The sequence below is a fragment of the Schistocerca piceifrons genome, chromosome 3 (assembly GCF_021461385.2).
Source record: "Schistocerca piceifrons isolate TAMUIC-IGC-003096 chromosome 3, iqSchPice1.1, whole genome shotgun sequence".
NCBI lineage: Eukaryota > Metazoa > Arthropoda > Insecta > Orthoptera > Acrididae > Schistocerca > Schistocerca piceifrons.
Window position 1 is genome coordinate 263,714,763 of NC_060140.1, and position 23,385 is coordinate 263,738,147.

The following is a 23,385-nucleotide window of genomic DNA, read 5'->3' on the forward strand; positions in this document are numbered from 1 at the left end:
GTACTGCTGCACGGAGAAACAAAAATTGGAGGAGCTGGGATTTGAACCCAGGACTTTCTGCATGCGAAGCAGACACTCTACCACTGAGTTACACCCCCGGCAGAGCAAGTACATCCGGGACGAGTGTCTCGTGGATCCTACTGTCATTATTTCTTAGGTTTGAACGGTACAGTAAGTGTTCGAGGAACCTATTCATGACAAGACCTAAGCAGCGTCGACTCCGTGGCGCAACGGTAGCGCGTCTGACTCCAGATCAGAAGGTTGCGTGTTCAAATCACGTCGGGGTCACAATGAAATTTTCGTTTACGAAAGCCATAGGCGAGTATGTCAGTTTAATCAGATACCAAACGATTACGGAGAACGGACGAACAGAACTTGCTTGAAAAAAAGCTACTAGTGCAATTTTCGCGTTCTGACATTAAGGTGAAGGCGCCGACTCGCACTTTCTCCAGGCGCGAAGTGTCTAGTATTTTTGATATTTATATCGTTTAACGCTAATATATAACTGAGAGATAATGATTACGCAATATTTTGCTCGATTAGACGTCTTTAGCCAGGCAGAGTATAATATTTTTCCTTAAGTTATGGGAACGCAAAGATCGTGAAAGGGGGTATAGCTCAGTCGTAGAGCATACGACTGCAGATCGAGAGGTCCCCGGTTCAATCCCGGGTGCCCCCTTCATTTTTCAGTATCTCGAAAAAACAAATGACGATTGTCGCGGTGAGTTGCAAATACATGTTTGAGATGCACCCTGCACGCCATACCGAAGGCTTTGGAGCAACATTTCAATGGGGGGGGATCGCAGCCCAGGGTCTTGCAGGTCATCGTCCTCCCGCCATGAGGTCGAACTGTACGAAATCCACTTGCTTGGGGGAAGAATCTTGTACACTGAATTTTGTAGAATATGGTGATAGGCAAAAGTTTTCATGTACTGCTGCACGGAGAAACAAAAATTGGAGGAGCTGGGATTTGAACCCAGGACTTTCTGCATGCGAAGCAGACACTCTACCACTGAGTTACACCCCCGCCAGAGCAAGTACATCCGGGACGAGTGTCTCGTGGATCCTACTGTCATTATTTCTTAGGTTTGAACGGTACAGTAAGTGTTCGAGGAACCTATTCATGACAAGACCTAAGCAGCGTCGACTCCGTGGCGCAACGGTAGCGCGTCTGACTCCAGATCAGAAGGTTGCGTGTTCAAATCACGTCGGGGTCACAATGAAATTTTCGTTTACGAAAGCCATAGGCGAGTATGTCAGTTTAATCAGATACCAAACGATTACGGAGAACGGACGAACAGAACTTGCTTGAAAAAAAGCTACTAGTGCAATTTTCGCGTTCTGACATTAAGGTGAAGGCGCCGACTCGCACTTTCTCCAGGCGCGAAGTGTCTAGTATTTTTGATATTTATATCGTTTAACGCTAATATATAACTGAGAGATAATGATTACGCAATATTTTGCTCGATTAGACGTCTTTAGCCAGGCAGAGTATAATATTTTTCCTTAAGTTATGGGAACGCAAAGATCGTGAAAGGGGGTATAGCTCAGTCGCCAGTTCCGCTTTAGACGCCGTGCAGTGTGGACGTGCCTAGTCTTCCGCTCCGCCGTAGCGTTACGTATAGTGGACTATCGTTGTTTACGTGTTGTGTTGCAACTTCTGTGAGTGTTTCTCCGTCGTTGTTTCGTACCTTGTGTTACTTTCTGTCCTTATTTCAGTGTGTTGTGTGTAGCGGTTTCGACCGCCTATTTTGAAAATGTCGTCCCAGGTTATTCCTCGTCAGGCTACAGTTAGTTTTACTTTCGACAAGTCAACCCGCAATGTGCAACCTAGTTCCCTTGAGATTCATGATTGGTTGGTAGATACCGTTGGTGTTCATTCGGATCAGGTGCACACTGCTTATTTTGATACCGAACTGTATGTTTTCTTTGTTAAGTTCATGGACCCACTTCAGGTTGATAAAATTCTTTCTAAATATGGTCATCAAGTTCTCTTTCGGCATCGGGATGATTCTGTAAGTACCGTTCTGCTTTCCAATGCTTCCATCACGTATACCAATGTTCGTGTTTACAACCTTCCACCGGAGGTGGATAATGTCTATCTTAAGGAGGGTCTACAAAAGTATGGTGATGTAAAGAGCATTCGCCTTGAACGCTGGTCAAGCCAACATCGCCTGCAATGTTACAGTGGTATTCGTTCAGTCGAAATGCACATTAAGCAGAATATTCCATCTCACCTGCAGATCGGTGGATATCGTGTCCATGTAACATATAGTGGTCAGGTTGGCACCTGTTTTTTGTGCAATGAAAGTGGTCACGTGCGTACTGACTGTCCGCGGAGGGTTTTTGTTTTAAAAAATTCTCTCGAACAGCGTCGCAAGTTAACGGTCGCTGACCTCGTTGCAGGTGGTTCTGCTCTTGGTGTAGCACAGTCCAGTGGTAGTAGCGCCCCGCCACAGGTTTTGCGCACCCCTGACACAGAATTTCCTCCTTTGCGTGCTAAATCTGATGTTGTTCCGTCTGTCCCTCAGGTGGGTGTGCCACTTTTGAATAATAAGAGGCGTCGCCCACACGATGGAAATAGTACGGATGAGGATCTCCCTGAGATGCCCCAGTCCGAGCGACCGGCATCCTCCGAGCCACTGTGTACTGTAGCTGCTCCCTGCCCTCCTGAGGTAGCGGTTCCGGTGGCGGCTGCTGGCCCCCCTCCGGCCTCCGACGCAGCTTCTCTCGAGTCGGGTCGTCGGTCGGGCCTGTTGGCGCCGTCTACCAAACCGACTTCGATGACACAACAAGTGGAGCCGCGACAACTTCCTGCTTCGCTGCCCCATACCTCTGCCAGCGGAGCTGCTCCGCTTCCTTCCAACTCTGCGGCCTCGGACCTTCCTGCTCACGTTTCGCCTCCGTGCAGTCCATGTTTGCCGGAAGCTAGTGCAGGTGTTGACCATTCCGTTTCGTCGGATGTTTCCGCCGCGACCCCGGATCCCGCATGTGGACCGGCGCGGGTGGTGTCGGATACAGAACTTGACCCTCCTACGTCACCGGCGGCTGAAGCTTCCTTGCCCGTCAGCCGACGCAAGTTACGCGTTCAGCAGAACGTTAATGCTGTTCGTAAAAAACCGAAACGTAAGGGATCCGCGGAACGGGGTAGCAGTCCCCCTCCCTCGGATGCCTCCGTCACCCCTGGTATGGACTGTGACGCTGGTGCGTCGGTGTAGGTGATTTGTTTTCTCGCTTTTCTGTCTATGGTTCAAGCATACACCTTTCTTACCTTAAATGTTAACCGTATTGAGTCCGACGTTCGCATTGCCTCTTTGCGGCAGTTTATTTACGACGCCTGTGCGGACGTAGTGTTTTTGCAGGAAGTGTTGTTTTCTGATCTCTCTCTACCTGGATTTCAAACTGCTTTTAATGTCGCGCCGGAATATTCAACAGGAACTGCTCTTTTCTTTCGAGAGGGCATTCCTATTACTGACATTGAATTCCTTGACTCTGGCCGTGGGATTGGTTGTCGTCTTTTTGATCTCCGCCTCGTTGTTTTGTATGCCCCCTCTGGTTCGGGTCACACTGTGGCTCGATCGCGCTTTTATAAAGAAGAGCTTATTTATCTTTTGCGCCAGAGTCCTCGGAGTCTCCTGCTCGGAGGCGATTTTAATTGTGTTTTACGCCCTGCAGACCAGTCCCCCAATTTTAATTATTGCCGTGATTTACATGACTTAGTTCGTACGATGCATCTGCGTGATGTTTGGGAACACAAATATCCAACCCTGGTGAAATATACGTTTTTTACCGGGTCCTCATGCAGTAGACTCGACAGATTCTATTTATCTGATTTTTTATGTGATAAAATTCTTTCTGTCGATGTTATTCCTACTAGTTTTTCTGACCATTGTGCTTTTACTGCAACTGTAAATCTTAGTCACCAACCTGCAAAACTTTATCGTTCCCAGTGGATGTTAAATGTTTCCCACCTTGCCGACAGTGCTATGGATGATGTTATAAGTGGCGTGTGGGAGCGATGTCTTCGCTCTGTCCCGCGATACCCCTCCTTGCTGGTTTGGTGGACTGCGTTTGCCAAGCCGAAGATTCGTCAGACTTTGATTTGTTACTGTGCTGCAAGGGCGCGTGATTTTAAGAACACGTATGAATATTACTACTCTGTCCTGCGTGAACTATATGACGCGGCGGGTACCTCCCCTCTGCGGATCCATGATGTTCGTCGTATTAAAGCCAAGCTCTTGAGCCTTAAACGACGACAGATGGATGGTCTGCGAGTTAAGTCGAAACCTCACTCTCTTGTTGAAGGTGAACTGACATCCTTGTACCACCTGCTACGGCATCAGACTCGTCGTCGTCGCTCCTTCATCTCTTCTCTTACGGTGGATGATGGACGACAGCTTATTGCACAGGAGGAAATGGTTCGTGCTCTTCATCAGTATTATACTAGTCTATATTCTGCCGATGATTCTGGTGAGTCTCTTTCGGATGATGTCCTTGGGGATCTAACTGCGACGATCGCGCCTGACGCGAACGGCGAATTTCTCCGGGAGTTCCAGGTAGATGATGTTTTCGATTTTATTGCTCGCTCTCCGTCCAGTAAATCGCCGGGTCCAGACGGCCTGCCTAAAGAATTTTATCTCCGTTTTTGGCCTCTTTTGGGTGGCATTTTTACGCAGATTTTAAATGAGATTGTCAGGGGGGTGGATGTGCCTGCCGATTTTAAAGTAGGGAAAATTGTTTTAATTCCGAAGTCCTCTGGTCGTTTATCTGCTGCCAATCTTCGTCCGCTCACATTGCTGAACTTTGACTACAAGACAGCTGCTAGAGCGCTCAATAGCCGGTTGTCTTCTCTGCTTCGGGGTGTGATTGGTGCACATCAATGTTGTTTTCATGATAGATCTATTCTGACACCAGTAGCCGAATATCGGGATGTTGTCTCGGTTGCGGCGGTTACAAACGTACATTGTGCCTTTGCCTTCCTTGATTTTTACAAGGCTTTTGATCACGTCAGTCATGTGTTTTTAGATCATGTTTTAGGTACAATAGGTTTTAACGCTTCATCACGTGGTGTTCTTGGCAATTTGTATAGGGGAATAACAGCTCGGGTGTCAGTCAATGGGCAGCTGACGCCGCCCATTGCTATCCGCCGCGGAGTGCCTCAGGGTAGTCCGCTCTCTATGTCTTTATTCGTATTGTCCCTGGAACCGCTGCTTCGGACTATTGCTCTCAAGCTTCAGGGTATGTCCCTCTCTGGTGGGAAGCTCTCTGTTAAGGCATATGCGGATGATGTCGTTGTTCTCCTCCGTCAACGTGATGATATCCGGTTGTTGAAAGGGGCAGTTGATGCATACTGTCGTGTCTCTGGAGCGCGTCTCAATCAGGGTAAATGTAAGTTCCTTGATATTCGAGGATTTCGCGATGCTGATGTCCCTTGGGCCACTTTTGTCGATCGCCATACGTCCTTGGGGATTATCATTGATCGGTGTCCTCTAAAAATGGCGGCTCTCAATTGGAAATCTGTCACCGAGAAGATACAGGGGGCTCTGATGGTCCATGAGCAGCGCTCTGCTACCATTTTGCAAAAAGTCAGAATTTTAGACACCTACGTTCTATGTAAAGCTTATTATGTTGCTCAGCTGTTCCCACTTCCCATGATGGTGGCGAAAAGGTTGCGCCAATTGTCTAGCAGGTTTATATGGAAGGGCCATCTATTCAAGTTACGTTACGAGGTTATGACGAAACCGCGTATCTCCGGAGGCTTGGGCCTCTCTGACATTACTCGCAAGGCGTCTGCTTTGTACGTCCGCCGAACGACTCTAATTGTTACGCAAGAAGTGACTTCAATTACATCCAGGCTTTTTACTGTTGTGCGTCCGGCGAGCCTTGCTCCACCTGTCGATGTCGGACGCCTAAATATTAAGCTGAAACACATTCGGGAGTTTTACATTGCGGTGAGTTACCTCGGTGACGTCTTCTTGCGGCGACCGGTGACAACGACCAAGGGCTTGATTGCCCGCTGGGAGGGGCTGGCCGGTCCCAATCCAATAGAACTGGCGTCTCCATCTGTGTCCTGGAGGAACGTCTGGAAGAATGTTAGTCTGCCGATACACTCTATGGCCGTGGCGTCCACGTGGTATAGGGTAATAAATAATTTGGTTCCCACCAATGTACGACTGCACCGTATTGGTCTTTCTGACACGGACACCTGTACTCGGTGTGGTCTCCTGGATACCCTTGAACATCGATTCACCTGCTGTGGGCACCTTGCCAATTGGCGTTGGCTCAGGAAACAACTTGCTTTTGTCACTAGGTCTGCTGAAGCCGCTTATACTATTGACATCATCGTCCGGCCCGATTCCTCCTTTTTTCCGCGAACGAAGCTCCATACAGTCATGTGGTTGATTGGACATTTCGTACATTTTGTCATCAGTTGTCATGAAGACGATGGACACCTAGCGTTTCGGCAGTACATGCTTACTGCTTACTGGCAGCGCTTACGATTGCCAGGCCTCCGTGATGATTTTGCAAATATGCTTAGCCTGACATTTGAAAGAGAGGGTGTTGGCTAAGGACACCTGTGTGAGCCATTTTCTTTTATACTGTTTCGGGATTTACCGCCTTGGTGTATGTTTCTTCTCTACATCCAGGACTGAAGTTTTCGTGGACCTTTAGGGCGCTCAAGAAAAACAAACGAGCGACCACGAACCGAGACAGTAGGGGATAATACTACGCCCTTGTACAGGTGCCTTTCGGAAACAGGACGGTGGAGTCATCGTGGCCAGGCCTCGGGCTTCGACCCCTGCCCACTTTGCTTCCGCAGGCCTGAATCTCACTGTCACCTCTAACTTTACACAATGAAAAAAAATATGAATTTATTATGCACTCCCAGTATATCAAAATTGAGGTAAAAATCCACCCTTTGCTGTTTGCATTAGAAACCAATTATATCTTCTTTTTATTTAAGTGTGTGTGTGTGTGTGTCTGTGTGTGTGTGTGTGTGTGTGTGTGTGTGTGTGTGTGTGTGTGTGTGTGTGTCTGTGTGTGTTCCCTTTGGACTTAAAAGAATGCTGTAAAAAAAAAAAAAAAAAAAAAAAAAAGTCGTAGAGCATTCGACTGCAGATCGAGAGGTCCCCGGTTCAATCCCGGGTGCCCCCTTCATTTTTCAGTATCTCGAAAAAACAAATGACGATTGTCGCGGTGAGTTGCAAATACATGTTTGAGATGCACCCTGCACGCCATACCGAAGGCTTTGGAGCAACATTTCAATGGGGGGGGATCGCAGCCCAGGGTCTTGCAGGTCATCGTCCTCCCGCCATGAGGTCGAACTGTACGAAATCCACTTGCTTGGGGGAAGAATCTTGTACACTGAATTTTGTAGAATATGGTGATAGGCAAAAGTTTTCATGTACTGCTGCACGGAGAAACAAAAATTGGAGGAGCTGGGATTTGAACCCAGGACTTTCTGCATGCGAAGCAGACACTCTACCACTGAGTTACACCCCCGCCAGAGCAAGTACATCCGGGACGAGTGTCTCGTGGATCCTACTGTCATTATTTCTTAGGTTTGAACGGTACAGTAAGTGTTCGAGGAACCTATTCATGACAAGACCTAAGCAGCGTCGACTCCGTGGCGCAACGGTAGCGCGTCTGACTCCAGATCAGAAGGTTGCGTGTTCAAATCACGTCGGGGTCACAATGAAATTTTCGTTTACGAAAGCCATAGGCGAGTATGTCAGTTTAATCAGATACCAAACGATTACGGAGAACGGACGAACAGAACTTGCTTGAAAAAAAGCTACTAGTGCAATTTTCGCGTTCTGACATTAAGGTGAAGGCGCCGACTCGCACTTTCTCCAGGCGCGAAGTGTCTAGTATTTTTGATATTTATATCGTTTAACGCTAATATATAACTGAGAGATAATGATTACGCAATATTTTGCTCGATTAGACGTCTTTAGCCAGGCAGAGTATAATATTTTTCCTTAAGTTATGGGAACGCAAAGATCGTGAAAGGGGGTATAGCTCAGTCGTAGAGCATTCGACTGCAGATCGAGAGGTCCCCGGTTCAATCCCGGGTGCCCCCTTCATTTTTCAGTATCTCGAAAAAACAAATGACGATTGTCGCGGTGAGTTGCAAATACATGTTTGAGATGCACCCTGCACGCCATACCGAAGGCTTTGGAGCAACATTTCAATGGGGGGGGATCGCAGCCCAGGGTCTTGCAGGTCATCGTCCTCCCGCCATGAGGTCGAACTGTACGAAATCCACTTGCTTGGGGGAAGAATCTTGTACACTGAATTTTGTAGAATATGGTGATAGGCAAAAGTTTTCATGTACTGCTGCACGGAGAAACAAAAATTGGAGGAGCTGGGATTTGAACCCAGGACTTTCTGCATGCGAAGCAGACACTCTACCACTTTTTTTTTTTTTTTTTTTTTTTTTTTTTTTTTTTTTTTTTTTTTTTAAACGCAGAGTAATTCCATTGGCGTCGCATCAAAATGAATACCTGCCGAAACCCGGGATCGAACCAGGGACGTTTAGATCTTCAGTCTAACGCTCTCCCAACTTTTTTTTTTTTTTTTTTTTTTCTTTTTTTCGCCTCAACCCACTTTTTTTTTTTTTTTTTTTTTTTTTGAAGCAGACACTCTACCACTCGAAACGAATATATCTATTGAAAAAAATATTAAAGAATATCCACCACACAGCCACTTCAAAAGAAGTGCAGTACTGAAATTAAAATCCTAAAACATGACTATATAATGTAGACTGCTTACTGAAATAAAGGTTAAAAAAAAACGAAAACTTCAGTCCTGGTGTAGAGAAGAAACATACATAAAGGCGGCAAATTCAGAAACAGTATAAAAGAAAATGGCTCACACAGGTGACCTTAGCCAACACCCTCTCTTTCAAATGTCAGGCTAAGCATATTGGCAAAATCATCGCGGAGGCCTGGCAATCGCAAGCGCTGCCAGTAAGCAGTAAGCATGTACTGCCGAAACGCTAGGTGTCCATCCTCTTCATGACAACTGTTGACAAAATGTACGAAATGGCCAATCAACCACATGACGGTATGGAGCTTCGTCCGCGGAAAAAAGGAAGAATCGGGCCGGACGATGATGTCAATAGTATAAGCGGCTTCAGCAGACCTAGTGACAAAAGCCAGTTGTTTCCTGAGCCAACGCCAATTAGCAAGGTGCCCACAGCAGGTGAATCGATGTTCAAGGGTATCCAGGAGACCACACCGAGTACAGGTGTCCGTGTCAGAAAGACCAATACGGTGCAGTCGTACGTTGGTGGGAACCAAATTATTTATTACCCTATACCACGTGGACGCCACGGCCATAGAGTGGATCGGCAGACTAACGTTCTTCCAGACGTTCCTCCAGGACACGGATGGAGACGCCAGTTCTATTGGATTGGGACTGGCCAGCCCCTCCCAGCGGGCAATCAAGCTCTTGGTCGTTGGCACCGGTCGCCGCAAGAAGACGTCACCGAGGTAACTCACCGCAATGTAAAATTCCCGAATGTGTTTCAACTTAAAATTTAGGCGTCCGACATCGACAGGTGGAGCAAGGCTCGCCGGACGCACAACAGTAAAAAGCCTGGATGTAATTGAAGTCACTTCTTGCGTAACAATTAGAGTCGTTCGGCGGACGTACAAAGCAGACGCCTTGCGAGTAATGTCAGAGAGGCCCAAGCCTCCGGAGAGACGCGGTTTCGTCATTACCTCGTAACGTAACTTGAATAGATGGCCCTTCCATATAAACCTGCTAGACAATTGGCGCAACCTTTTCGCCACCATCATGGGAAGTGGGAACAGCTGAGCAACATAATAAGCTTTACATAGGACGTAGGTGTCTAAAATTCGGACTTTTTGCAAAATGGTAGCAGAGCGCTGCTCATGGACCATCAGAGCCCCCTGTATCTTCTCGGTGACAGATTTCCAATTGAGAGCCGCCATTTTTAGAGGACACCGATCAATGATAATCCCCAAGGACGTATGGCGATCGACAAAAGTGGCCCAAGGGACGTCAGCATCGCGAAATCCTCGAATATCAAGGAACTTACATTTACCCTGATTGAGACGCGCTCCAGAGACACGACAGTATGCATCAACCGCCCCTTTCAACAACGGGATATCATCACGTTGACGGAGGAGAACAACGACATCATCCGCATATGCCTTAACAGAGAGCTTCCCACCAGAGAGGGACATACCCTGAAGCTTGAGAGCAATAGTCCGAAGCAGCGGTTCCAGGGACAATACGAATAAAGACATAGAGAGCGGACTACCCTGAGGCACTCCGCGGCGGATAGCAATGGGCGGCGTCAGCTGCCCATTGACTGACACCCGAGCTGTTATTCCCCTATACAAATTGCCAAGAACACCACGTGATGAAGCGTTAAAACCTATTGTACCTAAAACACGATCTAAAAACACATGACTGACGTGATCAAAAGCCTTATAAAAATCAAGGAAGGCAAAGGCACAATGTACGTTTGTAACCGCCGCAACCGAGACAACATCCCGATATTCGGCTACTGGTGTCAGAATAGATCTATCATGAAAACAACATTGATGTGCACCAATCACACCCCGAAGCAGAGAAGACAACCGGCTATTGAGCGCTCTAGCAGCTGTCTTATAGTCAAAATTCAGCAATGTGAGCGGACGAAGATTGGCAGCAGATAAACGAACAGAGGACTTCGGGATTAAAACAATTTTCCCTACTTTAAAATCGGCAGGCACATCCATCCCCCTGACAATCTCATTTAAAATCTGCGTAAAAATGCCACCCAAAAGAGGCCAAAAACGGAGATAAAATTCTTTAGGCAGGCCGTCTGGACCCGGCGATTTACTGGACGGAGAGCGAGCAATAAAATCGAAAACATCATCTACCTGGAACTCCCGGAGAAATTCGCCGTTCGCGTCAGGCGCGATCGTCGCAGTTAGATCCCCAAAGACATCATCCGAAAGAGACTCACCAGAATCATCGGCAGAATATAGACTAGTGTAATACTGATGAAGAGCACGAACCATTTCCTCCTGTGCAATAAGCTGTCGCCCATCATCCACCGTAAGAGAAGAGATGAAGGAGCGACGACGACGAGTCTGATGCCGTAGCAGGTGGTACAAGGATGTCAGTTCACCTTCAACAAGAGAGTGAGGTTTCGACTTAACTCGCAGACCATCCATCTGTCGTCGTTTAAGGCTCAAGAGCTTGGCTTTAATACGACGAACATCATGGATCCGCAGTGGAGAGGTACCCGCCGCGTCATATAGTTCACGCAGGACAGAGTAGTAATATTCATACGTGTTCTTAAAATCACGCGTCCTAGCAGCACAGTAGAAAATCAAAGTCTGACGAATCTTGGGCTTGGCAAACGCAGTCCACCAAACCAGCAAGGAGGGGTATCGCGGGACAGAGCGAAGACATCGCTCCCACACGCCACTTATAACATCATCCATAGCACTGTCGGCAAGGTGGGAAACATTTAACATCCACTGGGAACGATAAAGTTTTGCAGGTTGGCGACTAAGATTTACAGTTGCAGTAAAAGCACAATGGTCAGAAAAACTAGTAGGAATAACATCGACAGAAAGAATTTTATCACATAAAAAATCAGATAAATAGAATCTGTCGAGTCTACTGCATGAGGACGCGGTAAAAAACGTATATTTCACCAGGGTTGGATATTTGTGTTCCCAAACATCACGCAGATGCATCGTACGAACTAAGTCATGTAAATCACGGCAGTAATTAAAATTGGGGGACTGGTCTGCAGGGCGTAAAACACAATTAAAATCGCCTCCGAGCAGGAGACTCCGAGGACTCTGGCGCAAAAGATAAATAAGCTCTTCTTTATAAAAGCGCGATCGAGCCACAGTGTGACCCGAACCAGAGCGGGCATACAAAACAACGAGGCGGAGATCAAAAAGACGACAACCAATCCCACGGCCAGAGTCAAGGAATTCAATGTCAGTAATAGGAATGCCCTCTCGAAAGAAAAGAGCAGTTCCTGTTGAATATTCCGGCGCGACATTAAAAACAGTTTGAAATCCAGGTAGAGAGAGATCAGAAAACAACACTTCCTGCAAAAACACTACGTCCGCACAGGCGTCGTAAATAAACTGCCGCAAAGAGGCAATGCGAACGTCGGACTCAATACGGTTAACATTTAAGGTAAGAAAGGTGTATGCTTGAACCATAGAGAGAAAAGCGAGAAAACAAATCACCTACACCGACGCACCAGCGTCACAGTCCATAGCAGGGGTGACGGAGGCATCCGAGGGAGGGGGACTGCTACCCCGTTCCGCGGATCCCTTACGTTTCGGTTTTTTACGAACAGCATTAACGTTCGGCTGAACGCGTAACTTGCGTCGACTGACGGGCAAGGAAACTTCAGCCGCCGGTGACGTAGGAGGGTCAAGTTCTGTATCCGACACCACCCGCGCCGGTCCACATGCGGGATCCGGGGTCGCGGGGGAAACATCCGACAAAACGGAATGGTCAACACCTGCACTAGCTTCCGGCAAACATGGACTGCATGGAGGCGAAACGTGAGCAGGAAGGTCCGAGGCCGCAGAGTTGGAAGGAAGCGGAGCAGCTCCGCTGGCAGAGGTATGGCGCAGCGAAGCAGGAAGTTGTCGCGGCTCCACTTGTTGTGACATCGTAGTCGGTTCGGAAGACGGCGCCAACAGGCCCGACCGACGACCCGACTCGAGAGAAGCTGCGTCGGAGGCCGGAGGGGCGCCAGCAGCCGCCACCGGAACCGCTACCTCAGGAGGGCAGGGAGCAGCTACAGTACACAGTGGCTCGGAGGATGCCGGTCGCTCGGACTGGGGCATCTCAGGGAGATCCTCATCCGTACTATTTCCATCGTGTGGGCGACGCCTCTTAGTATTCAAAAGTGGCACACCCACCTGAGGGACAGACGGAACAACATCAGATTTAGCACGCAAAGGAGGAAATTCTGTATCAGGGGTGCGCAAAACCTGTGGCGGGGCGCTACTACCACGGGACTGTGCTACACCAAGAGCAGAACCACCTGCAACGAGGTCAGCGACCGTTAACTTGCGACGCTGTTCGAGAGAATTTTTTAAAACAAAAACTCTCCGCGGACAGTCGGTACGCACGTGACCACTTTCATTGCACAAAAAACAGGTGCCAACCTGACCACTATATGTTACATGGACACGATATCCACCGATCTGCAGGTGAGATGGAATATTCTGCTTAACGTGCATTTCGACTGAACGAATACCACTGTAACATTGCAGGCGATGTTGGCTTGACCAGCGTTCAAGGCGAATGCTCTTTACATCACCATACTTCTGTAGACCCTCCTTAAGATAGACATTATCCACCTCCGGTGGAAGGTTGTAAACACGAACATTGGTATACGTGATGGAAGCATTGGAAAGCAGCACGGTACTTACAGAATCATCCCGATGCCGAAAGAGAACTTGATGACCATATTTAGAAAGAATTTTATCAACCTGAAGTGGGTCCATAAACTTAACAAAGAAAACATACAGTTCGGTATCAAAATAAGCAGTGTGCACCTGATCCGAATGAACACCAAAGGTATCTACCAACCAATCATGAATCTCAAGAGAACTAGGTTGCACATGGCGGGTTGACTTGTCAAAAGCAAAACTAACTGTAGCCTGACGAGGAATAACCTGGGACGACATTTTCAAAATATGCGGTCGAAACCGCTACACAAAAAACACTGAAATAAGGACAGAAAGTAACACAAGGTACGAAACAACGACGGAGAAATACTCTCAGAAGTTGCAACACAACACGTAACAAAAACGATAGTCCACTATACGTAACGCTACGGCGGAGCGGAAGACTAGGCACGTCCACACTGCACGGCGTCGAAAGCGGAACTACCACTGAATTACACCCCCGCCAGAGCAAGTACATCCGGGACGAGTGTCTCGTGGATCCTACTGTCATTATTTCTTAGGTTTGAACGGTACAGTAAGTGTTCGAGGAACCTATTCATGACAAGACCTAAGCAGCGTCGACTCCGTGGCGCAACGGTAGCGCGTCTGACTCCAGATCAGAAGGTTGCGTGTTCAAATCACGTCGGGGTCACAATGAAATTTTCGTTTACGAAAGCCATAGGCGAGTATGTCAGTTTAATCAGATACCAAACGATTACGGAGAACGGACGAACAGAACTTGCTTGAAAAAAAGCTACTAGTGCAATTTTCGCGTTCTGACATTAAGGTGAAGGCGCCGACTCGCACTTTCTCCAGGCGCGAAGTGTCTAGTATTTTTGATATTTATATCGTTTAACGCTAATATATAACTGAGAGATAATGATTACGCAATATTTTGCTCGATTAGACGTCTTTAGCCAGGCAGAGTATAATATTTTTCCTTAAGTTATGGGAACGCAAAGATCGTGAAAGGGGGTATAGCTCAGTCGTAGAGCATTCGACTGCAGATCGAGAGGTCCCCGGTTCAATCCCGGGTGCCCCCTTCATTTTTCAGTATCTCGAAAAAACAAATGACGATTGTCGCGGTGAGTTGCAAATACATGTTTGAGATGCACCCTGCACGCCATACCGAAGGCTTTGGAGCAACATTTCAATGGGGGGGTATCGCAGCCCAGGGTCTTGCAGGTCATCGTCCTCCCGCCATGAGGTCGAACTGTACGAAATCCACTTGCTTGGGGGAAGAATCTTGTACACTGAATTTTGTAGAATATGGTGATAGGCAAAAGTTTTCATGTACTGCTGCACGGAGAAACAAAAATTGGAGGAGCTGGGATTTGAACCCAGGACTTTCTGCATGCGAAGCAGACACTCTACCACTTTTTTTTTTTTTTTTTTTTTTTTTAAGAACTGCGCGAATCGACGGTATCTCGTAAGGACAGAAAGAGCAGCAGCTGCCGCCGAGCCCAGGCGCCGTGCCTAACACGCAGAAGGTCCCCGGTTGGATTGCGGGCGGAAAGCCGTTTTCGTCGCACTCAGCAAGACACTTGCTACGATCTCTACTGTGACCATTTAAATCAAACGTTCCATCAGCAGGGTGCACATGGCTCAAATGAAACATGAAACGGTTTCAGAACTGGTTGTCGGATTTTAGCGCTGACTTGGAGGCCTGGAAATGCGCGAAACAGCCGCCGCCATGCGATTTGTTGCCACACCGTTGTACAAAACGCAAGGGCTCGTCCGGGATTTGAACCCGGGACCTCCTGCACCCGAAGCAGGAATCATACCCCTTTTTTTTTTTTTTTTTTTTTTTTTACAGTACTGAAATTAAAATCCGAAAACATGACTATATAATGTAGACTGCTGACTGAAATAAAGATTAAAACACGAAAACTTCAGTCCTGGTGTAGAGAAGAAACATATATAAAGGCGGCAAATCCAGAAACAATATAAAAGAAAATGGCTCACACAGGTGACCTTAGCCAACACCCTCTCTTTCAAATGTCAGGCTAAGCATATTGGCAAAATCATCTCGGAGGCCTGGCAATCGCAAGCGCTGCCAGTAAGCAGTAAGCATGTACTGCCGAAACGCTAGGTGTCCATCCTCTTCATGACAACTGTTGACAAAATGTACGAAATGGCCAATCAACCACATGACGGTATGGAGCTTCGTCCGCGGAAAAAAGGAAGAATCGGGCCGGACGATGATGTCAATAGTATAAGCGGCTTCAGCAGACCTAGTGACAAAAGCAAGTTGTTTCCTGAGCCAACGCCAATTAGCAAGGTGCCCACAGCAGGTGAATCGATGTTCAAGGGTATCCAGGAGACCACACCGAGTACAGGTGTCCGTGTCAGAAAGACCAATACGGTGCAGTCGTACATTGGTGGGAACCAAATTATTTATTACCCTATACCACGTGGACGCCACGGCCATAGAGTGGATCGGCAGACTAACGTTCTTCCAGACGTTCCTCCAGGACACAGATGGAGACGCCAGTTCTATTGGATTGGGACCGGCCAGCCCCTCCCAGCGGGCAATCAAGCCCTTGGTCGTTGGCACCGGTCGCCGCAAGAAGACGTCACCGAGGTAACTCACCGCAATGTAAAATTCCCGAATGTGTTTCAACTTAAAATTTAGGCGTCCGACATCGACAGGTGGAGCAAGGCTCGCCGGACGCACAACAGTAAAAAGCCTGGATGTAATTGAAGTCACTTCTTGCGTAACAATTAGAGTCGTTCGGCGGACGTACAAAGCAGACGCCTTGCGAGTAATGTCAGAGAGGCCCAAGCCTCCGGAGAGACGCGGTTTCGTCATTTCCTCGTAACGTAACTTGAATAGATGGCCCTTCCATATAAACCTGCTAGACAATTGGCGCAACCTTTTCGCCACCATCATGGGAAGTGGGAACAGCTGAGCAACATAATAAGCTTTACATAGAACGTAGGTGTCTAAAATTCTGACTTTTTGCAAAATGGTAGCAGAGCGCTGCTCATGGACCATCAGAGCCCCCTGTATCTTCTCGGTGACAGATTTCCAATTGAGAGCCGCCATTTTTAGAGGACACCGATCAATGATAATCCCCAAGGACGTATGGCGATCGACAAAAGTGGCCCAAGGGACGTCAGCATCGCGAAATCCTCGAATATCAAGGAACTTACATTTACCCTGATTGAGACGCGCTCCAGAGACACGACAGTATGCATCAACCGCCCCTTTCAACAACGGGATATCATCACGTTGACGGAGGAGAACAACGACATCATCCACATATGCCTTAACAGAGAGCTTCCCACCAGAGAGGGACATACCCTGAAGCTTGAGAGCAATAGTCCGAAGCAGCGGTTCCAGGGACAATACGAATAAAGACATAGAGAGCGGACTACCCTGAGGCACTCCGCGGCGGATAGCAATGGGCGGCGTCAGCTGCCCATTGACTGACACCCGAGCTGTTATTCCCCTATACAAATTGCCAAGAACACCACGTGATGAAGCGTTAAAACCTATTGTACCTAAAACACGATCTAAAAACACATGACTGACGTGATCAAAAGCCTTATAAAAATCAAGGAAGGCAAAGGCACAATGTACGTTTGTAACCGCCGCAACCGAGACAACATCCCGATATTCGGCTACTGGTGTCAGAATAGATCTATCATGAAAACAACATTGATGTGCACCAATCACACCCCGAAGCAGAGAAGACAACCGGCTATTGAGCGCTCTAGCAGCTGTCTTATAGTCAAAATTCAGCAATGTGAGCGGACGAAGATTGGCAGCAGATAAACGACCAGAGGACTTCGGGATTAAAACAATTTTCCCTACTTTAAAATCGGCAGGCACATCCATCCCCCTGACAATCTCATTTAAAATCTGCATAAAAATGCCACCCAAAAGAGGCCAAAAACGGAGATAAAATTCTTTAGGCAGGCCGTCTGGACCCGGCGATTTACTGGACGGAGAGCGAGCAATAAAATCGAAAACATCATCTACCTGGAACTCCCGGAGAAATTCGCCGTTCGCGTCAGGCGCGATCGTCGCAGTTAGATCCCCAAAGACATCATCCGAAAGAGACTCACCAGAATCATCGGCAGAATATAGACTAGTGTAATACTGATGAAGAGCACGAACCATTTCCTCCTGTGCAATAAGCTGTCGCCCATCATCCACCGTAAGAGAAGAGATGAAGGAGCGACGACGACGAGTCTGATGCCGTAGCAGGTGGTACAAGGATGTCAGTTCACCTTCAACAAGAGAGTGAGGTTTCGACTTAACTCGCAGACCATCCATCTGTCGTCGTTTAAGGCTCAAGAGCTTGGCTTTAATACGACGAACATCATGGATCCGCAGTGGAGAGGTACCCGCCGCGTCATATAGTTCACGCAGGACAGAGTAGTAATATTCATACGGGTTCTTAAAATCACGGGTCCTAGCAGCACAGTAGAAAATCAAAGTCTGACGAATCTTGGGCTTGGCAAACGCAGTCCACCAAACCAGCAAGGAGGGGTATCGCGGGACAGAGCGAAGACATCGCTCCCACACGCCACTTATAACATCATCCATAGCACTGTCGGCAAGGTGGGAAACATTTAACATCCACTGGGAACGATAAAGTTTTGCGGGTTGGCGACTAAGATTTACAGTTGCAGTAAAAGCACAATGGTCAGAAAAACTAGTAGGAATAACATCGACAGAAAGAATTTTATCACATAAAAAATCAGATAAATAGAATCTGTCGAGTCTACTGCATGAGGACGCGGTAAAAAACGTATATTTCACCAGGGTTGGATATTTGTGTTCCCAAACATCACGCAGATGCATCGTACGAACTAAGTCATGTAAATCACGGCAATAATTAAAATTGGGGGACTGGTCTGCAGGGCGTAAAACACAATTAAAATCGCCTCCGAGCAGGAGACTCCGAGGACTCTGGCGCAAAAGATAAATAAGCTCTTCTTTATAAAAGCGCGATCGAGCCACAGTGTGACCCGAACCAGAGGGGGCATACAAAACAACGAGGCGGAGATCAAAAAGACGACAACCAATCCCACGGCCAGAGTCAAGGAATTCAATGTCAGTAATAGGAATGCCCTCTCGAAAGAAAAGAGCAGTTCCTGTTGAATATTCCGGCGCGACATTAAAAACAGTTTGAAATCCAGGTAGAGAGAGATCAGAAAACAACACTTCCTGCAAAAACACTACGTCCGCACAGGCGTCGTAAATAAACTGCCGCAAAGAGACAATGCGAACGTCGGACTCAATACGGTTAACATTTAAGGTAAGAAAGGTGTATGCTTGAACCATAGAGAGAAAAGCGAGAAAACAAATCACCTACACCGACGCACCAGCGTCACAGTCCATAGCAGGGGTGACAGAGGCATCCGAGGGAGGGGGACTGCTACCCCGTTCCGCGGATCCCTTACGTTTCGGTTTTTTACGAACAGCATTAACGTTCGGCTGAACGCGTAACTTGCGTCGGCTGACGGGCAAGGAAACTTCAGCCGCCGGTGACGTAGGAGGGTCAAGTTCTGTATCCGACACCACCCGCGCCGGTCCACATGCGGGATCCGGGGTCGCGGGGGAAACATCCGACAAAACGGAATGGTCAACACCTGCACTAGCTTCCGGCAAACATGGACTGCACGGAGGCGAAACGTGAGCAGGAAGGTCCGAGGCCGCAGAGTTGGAAGGAAGCGAAGCAGCTCCGCTGGCAGAGGTATGGGGCAGCGAAGCAGGAAGTTGTCGCGGCTCCACTTGTTGTGACATCGAAGTCGGTTCGGAAGACGGCGCCAACAGGCCCGACCGACGACCCGACTCGAGAGAAGCTGCGTCGGAGGCCGGAGGGGCGCCAGCAGCCGCCACCGGAACCGCTACCTCAGGAGGGCAGGGAGCAGCTACAGTACACAGTGGCTCGGAGGATGCCGGTCGCTCGGACTGGGGCATCTCAGGGAGATCCTCATCCGTACTATTTCCATCGTGTGGGCGACGCCTCTTATTATTCAAAAGTGGCACACCCACCTGAGGGACAGACGGAACAACATCAGATTTAGCACGCAAAGGAGGAAATTCTGTATCAGGGGTGCGCAAAACCTGTGGAGGGGCGCTACTACCACTGGACTGTGCTACACCAAGAGCAGAACCACCTGCAACGAGGTCAGCGACCGTTAACTTGCGACGCTGTTCGAGAGAATTTTTTAAAACAAAAACTCTCCGCGGACAGTCGGTACGCACGTGACCACTTTCATTGCACAAAAAAACAGGTGCCCACCTGACCACTATATGTTACATGGACACGATATCCACCGATCTGCAGGTGAGATGGAATATTCTGCTTAACGTGCATTTCGACTGAACGAATACCACTGTAACATTGCAGGCGATGTTGGCTTGACCAGCGTTCAAGGCGAATGCTCTTTACATCACCATACTTCTGTAGACCCTCCTTAAGATAGACATTATCCACCTCCGGTGGAAGGTTGTAAACACGAACATTGGTATACGTGATGGAAGCATTGGAAAGCAGCACGGTACTTACAGAATCATCCCGATGCCGAAAGAGAACTTGATGACCATATTTAGAAAGAATTTTATCAACCTGAAATGGGTCCGTAAACTTAACAAAGAAAACATACAGTTCGGTATCAAAATAAGCAGTGTGCACGTGATCCGAATGAACACCAAAAGTATCTACCAACCAATCATGAATCTCAAGAGAACTAGGTTGCACATGGCGGGTTGACTTGTCAAAAGCAAAACTAACTGTAGCCTGACGAGGAATAACCTGGGACGACATTTTCAAAATATGCGGTCGAAACCGCTACACAAAAAACACTGAAATAAGGACAGAAAGTAACACAAGGTACGAAACAACGACGCAGAAACACTCAGAGAAGTTGCAACACAACACGTAAACAAAAACGATAGTCCACTATACGTAACGCTACGGCGGAGCGGAAGACTAGGCACGTCCACACTGCACGGCGTCTAAAGCGGAACTGTGTGTGGACGCCGCCATTTGAAAAGCATTGTGGAATATTTTGACGTAATGGGACGTCTGTCCTTGAGACATATTTGCATTGTGCGCTATCTCGTGAACTACTTCCTGTCCACTGCACTAAAAGCTAATCAGATTATGTAATCTTCTGCGCTTGTTTTGTATGGTTTTTTTAAATTATTAACAAACTGGGAGTGTAGCTAGAACGATAGTGTTTATCCGGTTGCTAACCAAAGATGCGAATTTGTAATCTTTCACCAAAGCAGTTAAAATTTCAGAGTGTTTAGTGTGATTTGTTTGTTGTTAGGTATGCGAATTAATGCAGGTGTATGCTGTGACGCATTCGTTAATCGTTAAAGACAGTGCTTTTGCTTTGTTGGAATAGAAGATGTAGTTCGTGGCTGCTGCCGTGGCAGGACTGTTATTGTTGCTAATGGGTATTAACAGTTCGAAATCCACAAAGAAAGCCTCGAATTCTTTCAGTGGCATATCTCCGAACAACTCACTGAAGAGTGAAGAAAGTAACAAGTCCTACACAAATATTTTGGTACTATCAAGGATGGGTTCTATGTTTTTTGATGAAGATGGAGATCTAGCTCATGAATTCTATATAGAAGTGCCACCACTCAAAAAAGGTTGTAAAGCTACCATGAAGAGAGTGCTTCACAATCTGATTCCTCAGGGTGAAGTCCCGTATAAATTTCCTAGACTGCATTGTGACTTCCCAGTAATCCTTCATCATGTATGACATTAAGTGTTTTTCTTCAATGCCCTTGGTGAAATTAGTTAAAACATTTTTGGCCAAATGTTAATTGTGTTTGACAAGTATTGGCCAAAAATGTCGCCTTTATATTAGATGATATGCTTCTGAATATTAAATCATATCAACGAGGTGTAATGCAATTAGTAAGTTATTTGGATGTTTACATGATGACAGAATCTTTAGTTGATTTCATTGTAAATCACTGCAAAAGCACCTGCAGCTTTCAAAATAATTCAACATTTAACTGTAATGTGGAAGATTTTGTGTACATTCTGCAGAGATTACTATGCTATTTAAAACTATGTAATTTCCAATTTACATTCTACAGTTGTTACACAATTTAAGTCTTAAGTCAAATTGTGTAATGATTGAGTTCTGTTGGATTGTAGCCTTGTAATTTTTTGTAGTACTGAAGAAACTCCAGTACTTCGGTTTAATAGAGTATTTGTGAAAGACATATTGTATTGCTTTCCGTATAGCACAGTTTTAGTGTAGAAACATGATTTTGCTACTGTGATTGTACATATGTATATACATATAGTTTGTGTGTGTGTGGGGGGGGGGGGGGGTGCCCGCACACTCAATGAGCATCTCAGTGACACTGTCATGCTTAAAAAAACAAGCTCATCCTATCTATTACCTTTACCTGATAAAGGTCACAGATTGACAAGCAATACAGTAGTGCGTGCGCGCCACTACTGCTCTCCCCTTTCTGCTCCTCAGAATTAGATGAGTCATTTGCTGAAGCTTCCTAAGTTTTCCGAATTAATTATGGAAACCATAGAGCTTGGACAATATAGGTACATTCCTTGTTTCTATTTCTGATCTCTCTTTCGTGAGAAAAATCTGAGTCATAAAAATGTCTTAAAAAAATTAATGCCATTGTATGCATTGTGTTCAGAGTTTTGAAGTCATATAGTTGGATTATTATGTTTTCTTAATTATAAGATACTAGAGTGGACACTTGCTATTTGTGTCTATTTTTAGGCTGTGGTGCTTTTAATAATAAAAAATTGTCTTTTAAAACTGTGTGGACAAAAAATTGAAAACGATAAAAAAACTGAACTTTAAAGGTAGCAGGCTTTTAGCAATCAGTAAGTAAATTGCTTTTACAGGAAGTTCCCACACAGCTGCTTTCACTTTACGCTGCAGCTCTGAAGAGCACAGTTTCAACTTTTTGAATTGCTACAGTGAAATTTTTACTGTGTAATTCTTACCTGTAAAACTAAAGGCCTTATTAGTACTGGCAATAATTCAGTAAAATTATGCTGGTTGTTAATATTCTTATTTAGCTGTGCAAAAGGATTATAATGCTATACCTTGTCAGTTGATACTGAAATGCTGAACTTGAGTATTTTTGAGACTTCTGTGTGCTTAGTTGGGGAAGAACTGTTGTATTTCTTTCCACAATGTCAAAATTTTGTGTGTGAATTCACAACAGTAATTTTGTGTGTGTGTGTGTGTGTGTGTGTGTGTGTGTGTGTGTGTGTGTGTGTGTGTTTTTCTATGTTTCTACAATAGCATTTGCAGGTACAGCTACTGCTGTGAACCACACACACAATCTCACATCTTAAATTTGCTATATAGCACATGAGATTAACATAAAACTGAAAGTTGCTTAACTTGACAACAAGACTTAAAAAAATGTCCTTCACGTCATCGTTCAGATTTGAAATTCTGACTGTTTGAAATAATCCTCAAGGCTTTAAACATGCAAATCTTATATTTGCCAGTGTTGCTTATGTCACATTTGTCTATGAACCAGTTTTAGCAGAAGTTTTCTTTTGTTCCTCTTCTAGCCCACAATTTATGTAAACAATACATTTGTTAATCTGAGTCATCACTTTGGAAACAGTGACTATTTAAATATACATTATATGTATAATACAGAAAATATTTGTACAAAAATCCACTTGACCCTCCTAGTTGATACATTTGTATTAGGTTTGAGGGTTGCTATATCTGAGGTATAAGATCTATTTACTAATGTGAAGCATGAAAAGGACTATAAATAGTCTGCTAGTCTGTACAGTAGAGAAAGAGAATTGTATTGTTATAGTAAGTTGTTAAATGTGTTTGAACAACTATGTTGAATTGGTTGTGGTCAATAAAATGGATATGTAAGGAAACCTTAAAAAAAAAAAAAAAAAAAAAGTCGTAGAGCATTCGACTG

At 46.2% G+C, this 23,385-nt stretch overlaps 10 non-coding genes across 10 annotated transcripts; 7 read left to right on the forward strand and 3 right to left on the reverse strand.

Moving 5' to 3' along the window:
- Positions 1-26: 26 nt before the first annotated feature.
- Positions 27-98, reverse strand: Trnaa-cgc. Its single transcript has one exon. It is a non-coding gene; the product is annotated as a tRNA-Ala (tRNA).
- A 118-nt stretch (positions 99-216) lies between these two features.
- Positions 217-288, forward strand: Trnaw-cca. The gene has a single exon. It is a non-coding gene; the product is annotated as a tRNA-Trp (tRNA).
- A 319-nt stretch (positions 289-607) lies between these two features.
- On the forward strand, positions 608-679 carry Trnac-gca. The gene has a single exon. It is a non-coding gene; the product is annotated as a tRNA-Cys (tRNA).
- Positions 680-955: 276 nt separating this feature from the next.
- On the reverse strand, positions 956-1,027 carry Trnaa-cgc. Its single transcript has one exon. It is a non-coding gene; the product is annotated as a tRNA-Ala (tRNA).
- Positions 1,028-1,145: 118 nt separating this feature from the next.
- Positions 1,146-1,217, forward strand: Trnaw-cca. The gene has a single exon. It is a non-coding gene; the product is annotated as a tRNA-Trp (tRNA).
- Positions 1,218-7,431: 6,214 nt separating this feature from the next.
- On the reverse strand, positions 7,432-7,503 carry Trnaa-cgc. The gene has a single exon. It is a non-coding gene; the product is annotated as a tRNA-Ala (tRNA).
- A 118-nt stretch (positions 7,504-7,621) lies between these two features.
- Positions 7,622-7,693, forward strand: Trnaw-cca. The gene has a single exon. It is a non-coding gene; the product is annotated as a tRNA-Trp (tRNA).
- A 319-nt stretch (positions 7,694-8,012) lies between these two features.
- On the forward strand, positions 8,013-8,084 carry Trnac-gca. The gene has a single exon. It is a non-coding gene; the product is annotated as a tRNA-Cys (tRNA).
- Positions 8,085-14,040: 5,956 nt separating this feature from the next.
- On the forward strand, positions 14,041-14,112 carry Trnaw-cca. The gene has a single exon. It is a non-coding gene; the product is annotated as a tRNA-Trp (tRNA).
- A 319-nt stretch (positions 14,113-14,431) lies between these two features.
- On the forward strand, positions 14,432-14,503 carry Trnac-gca. Its single transcript has one exon. It is a non-coding gene; the product is annotated as a tRNA-Cys (tRNA).
- Positions 14,504-23,385: the final 8,882 nt, after the last annotated feature.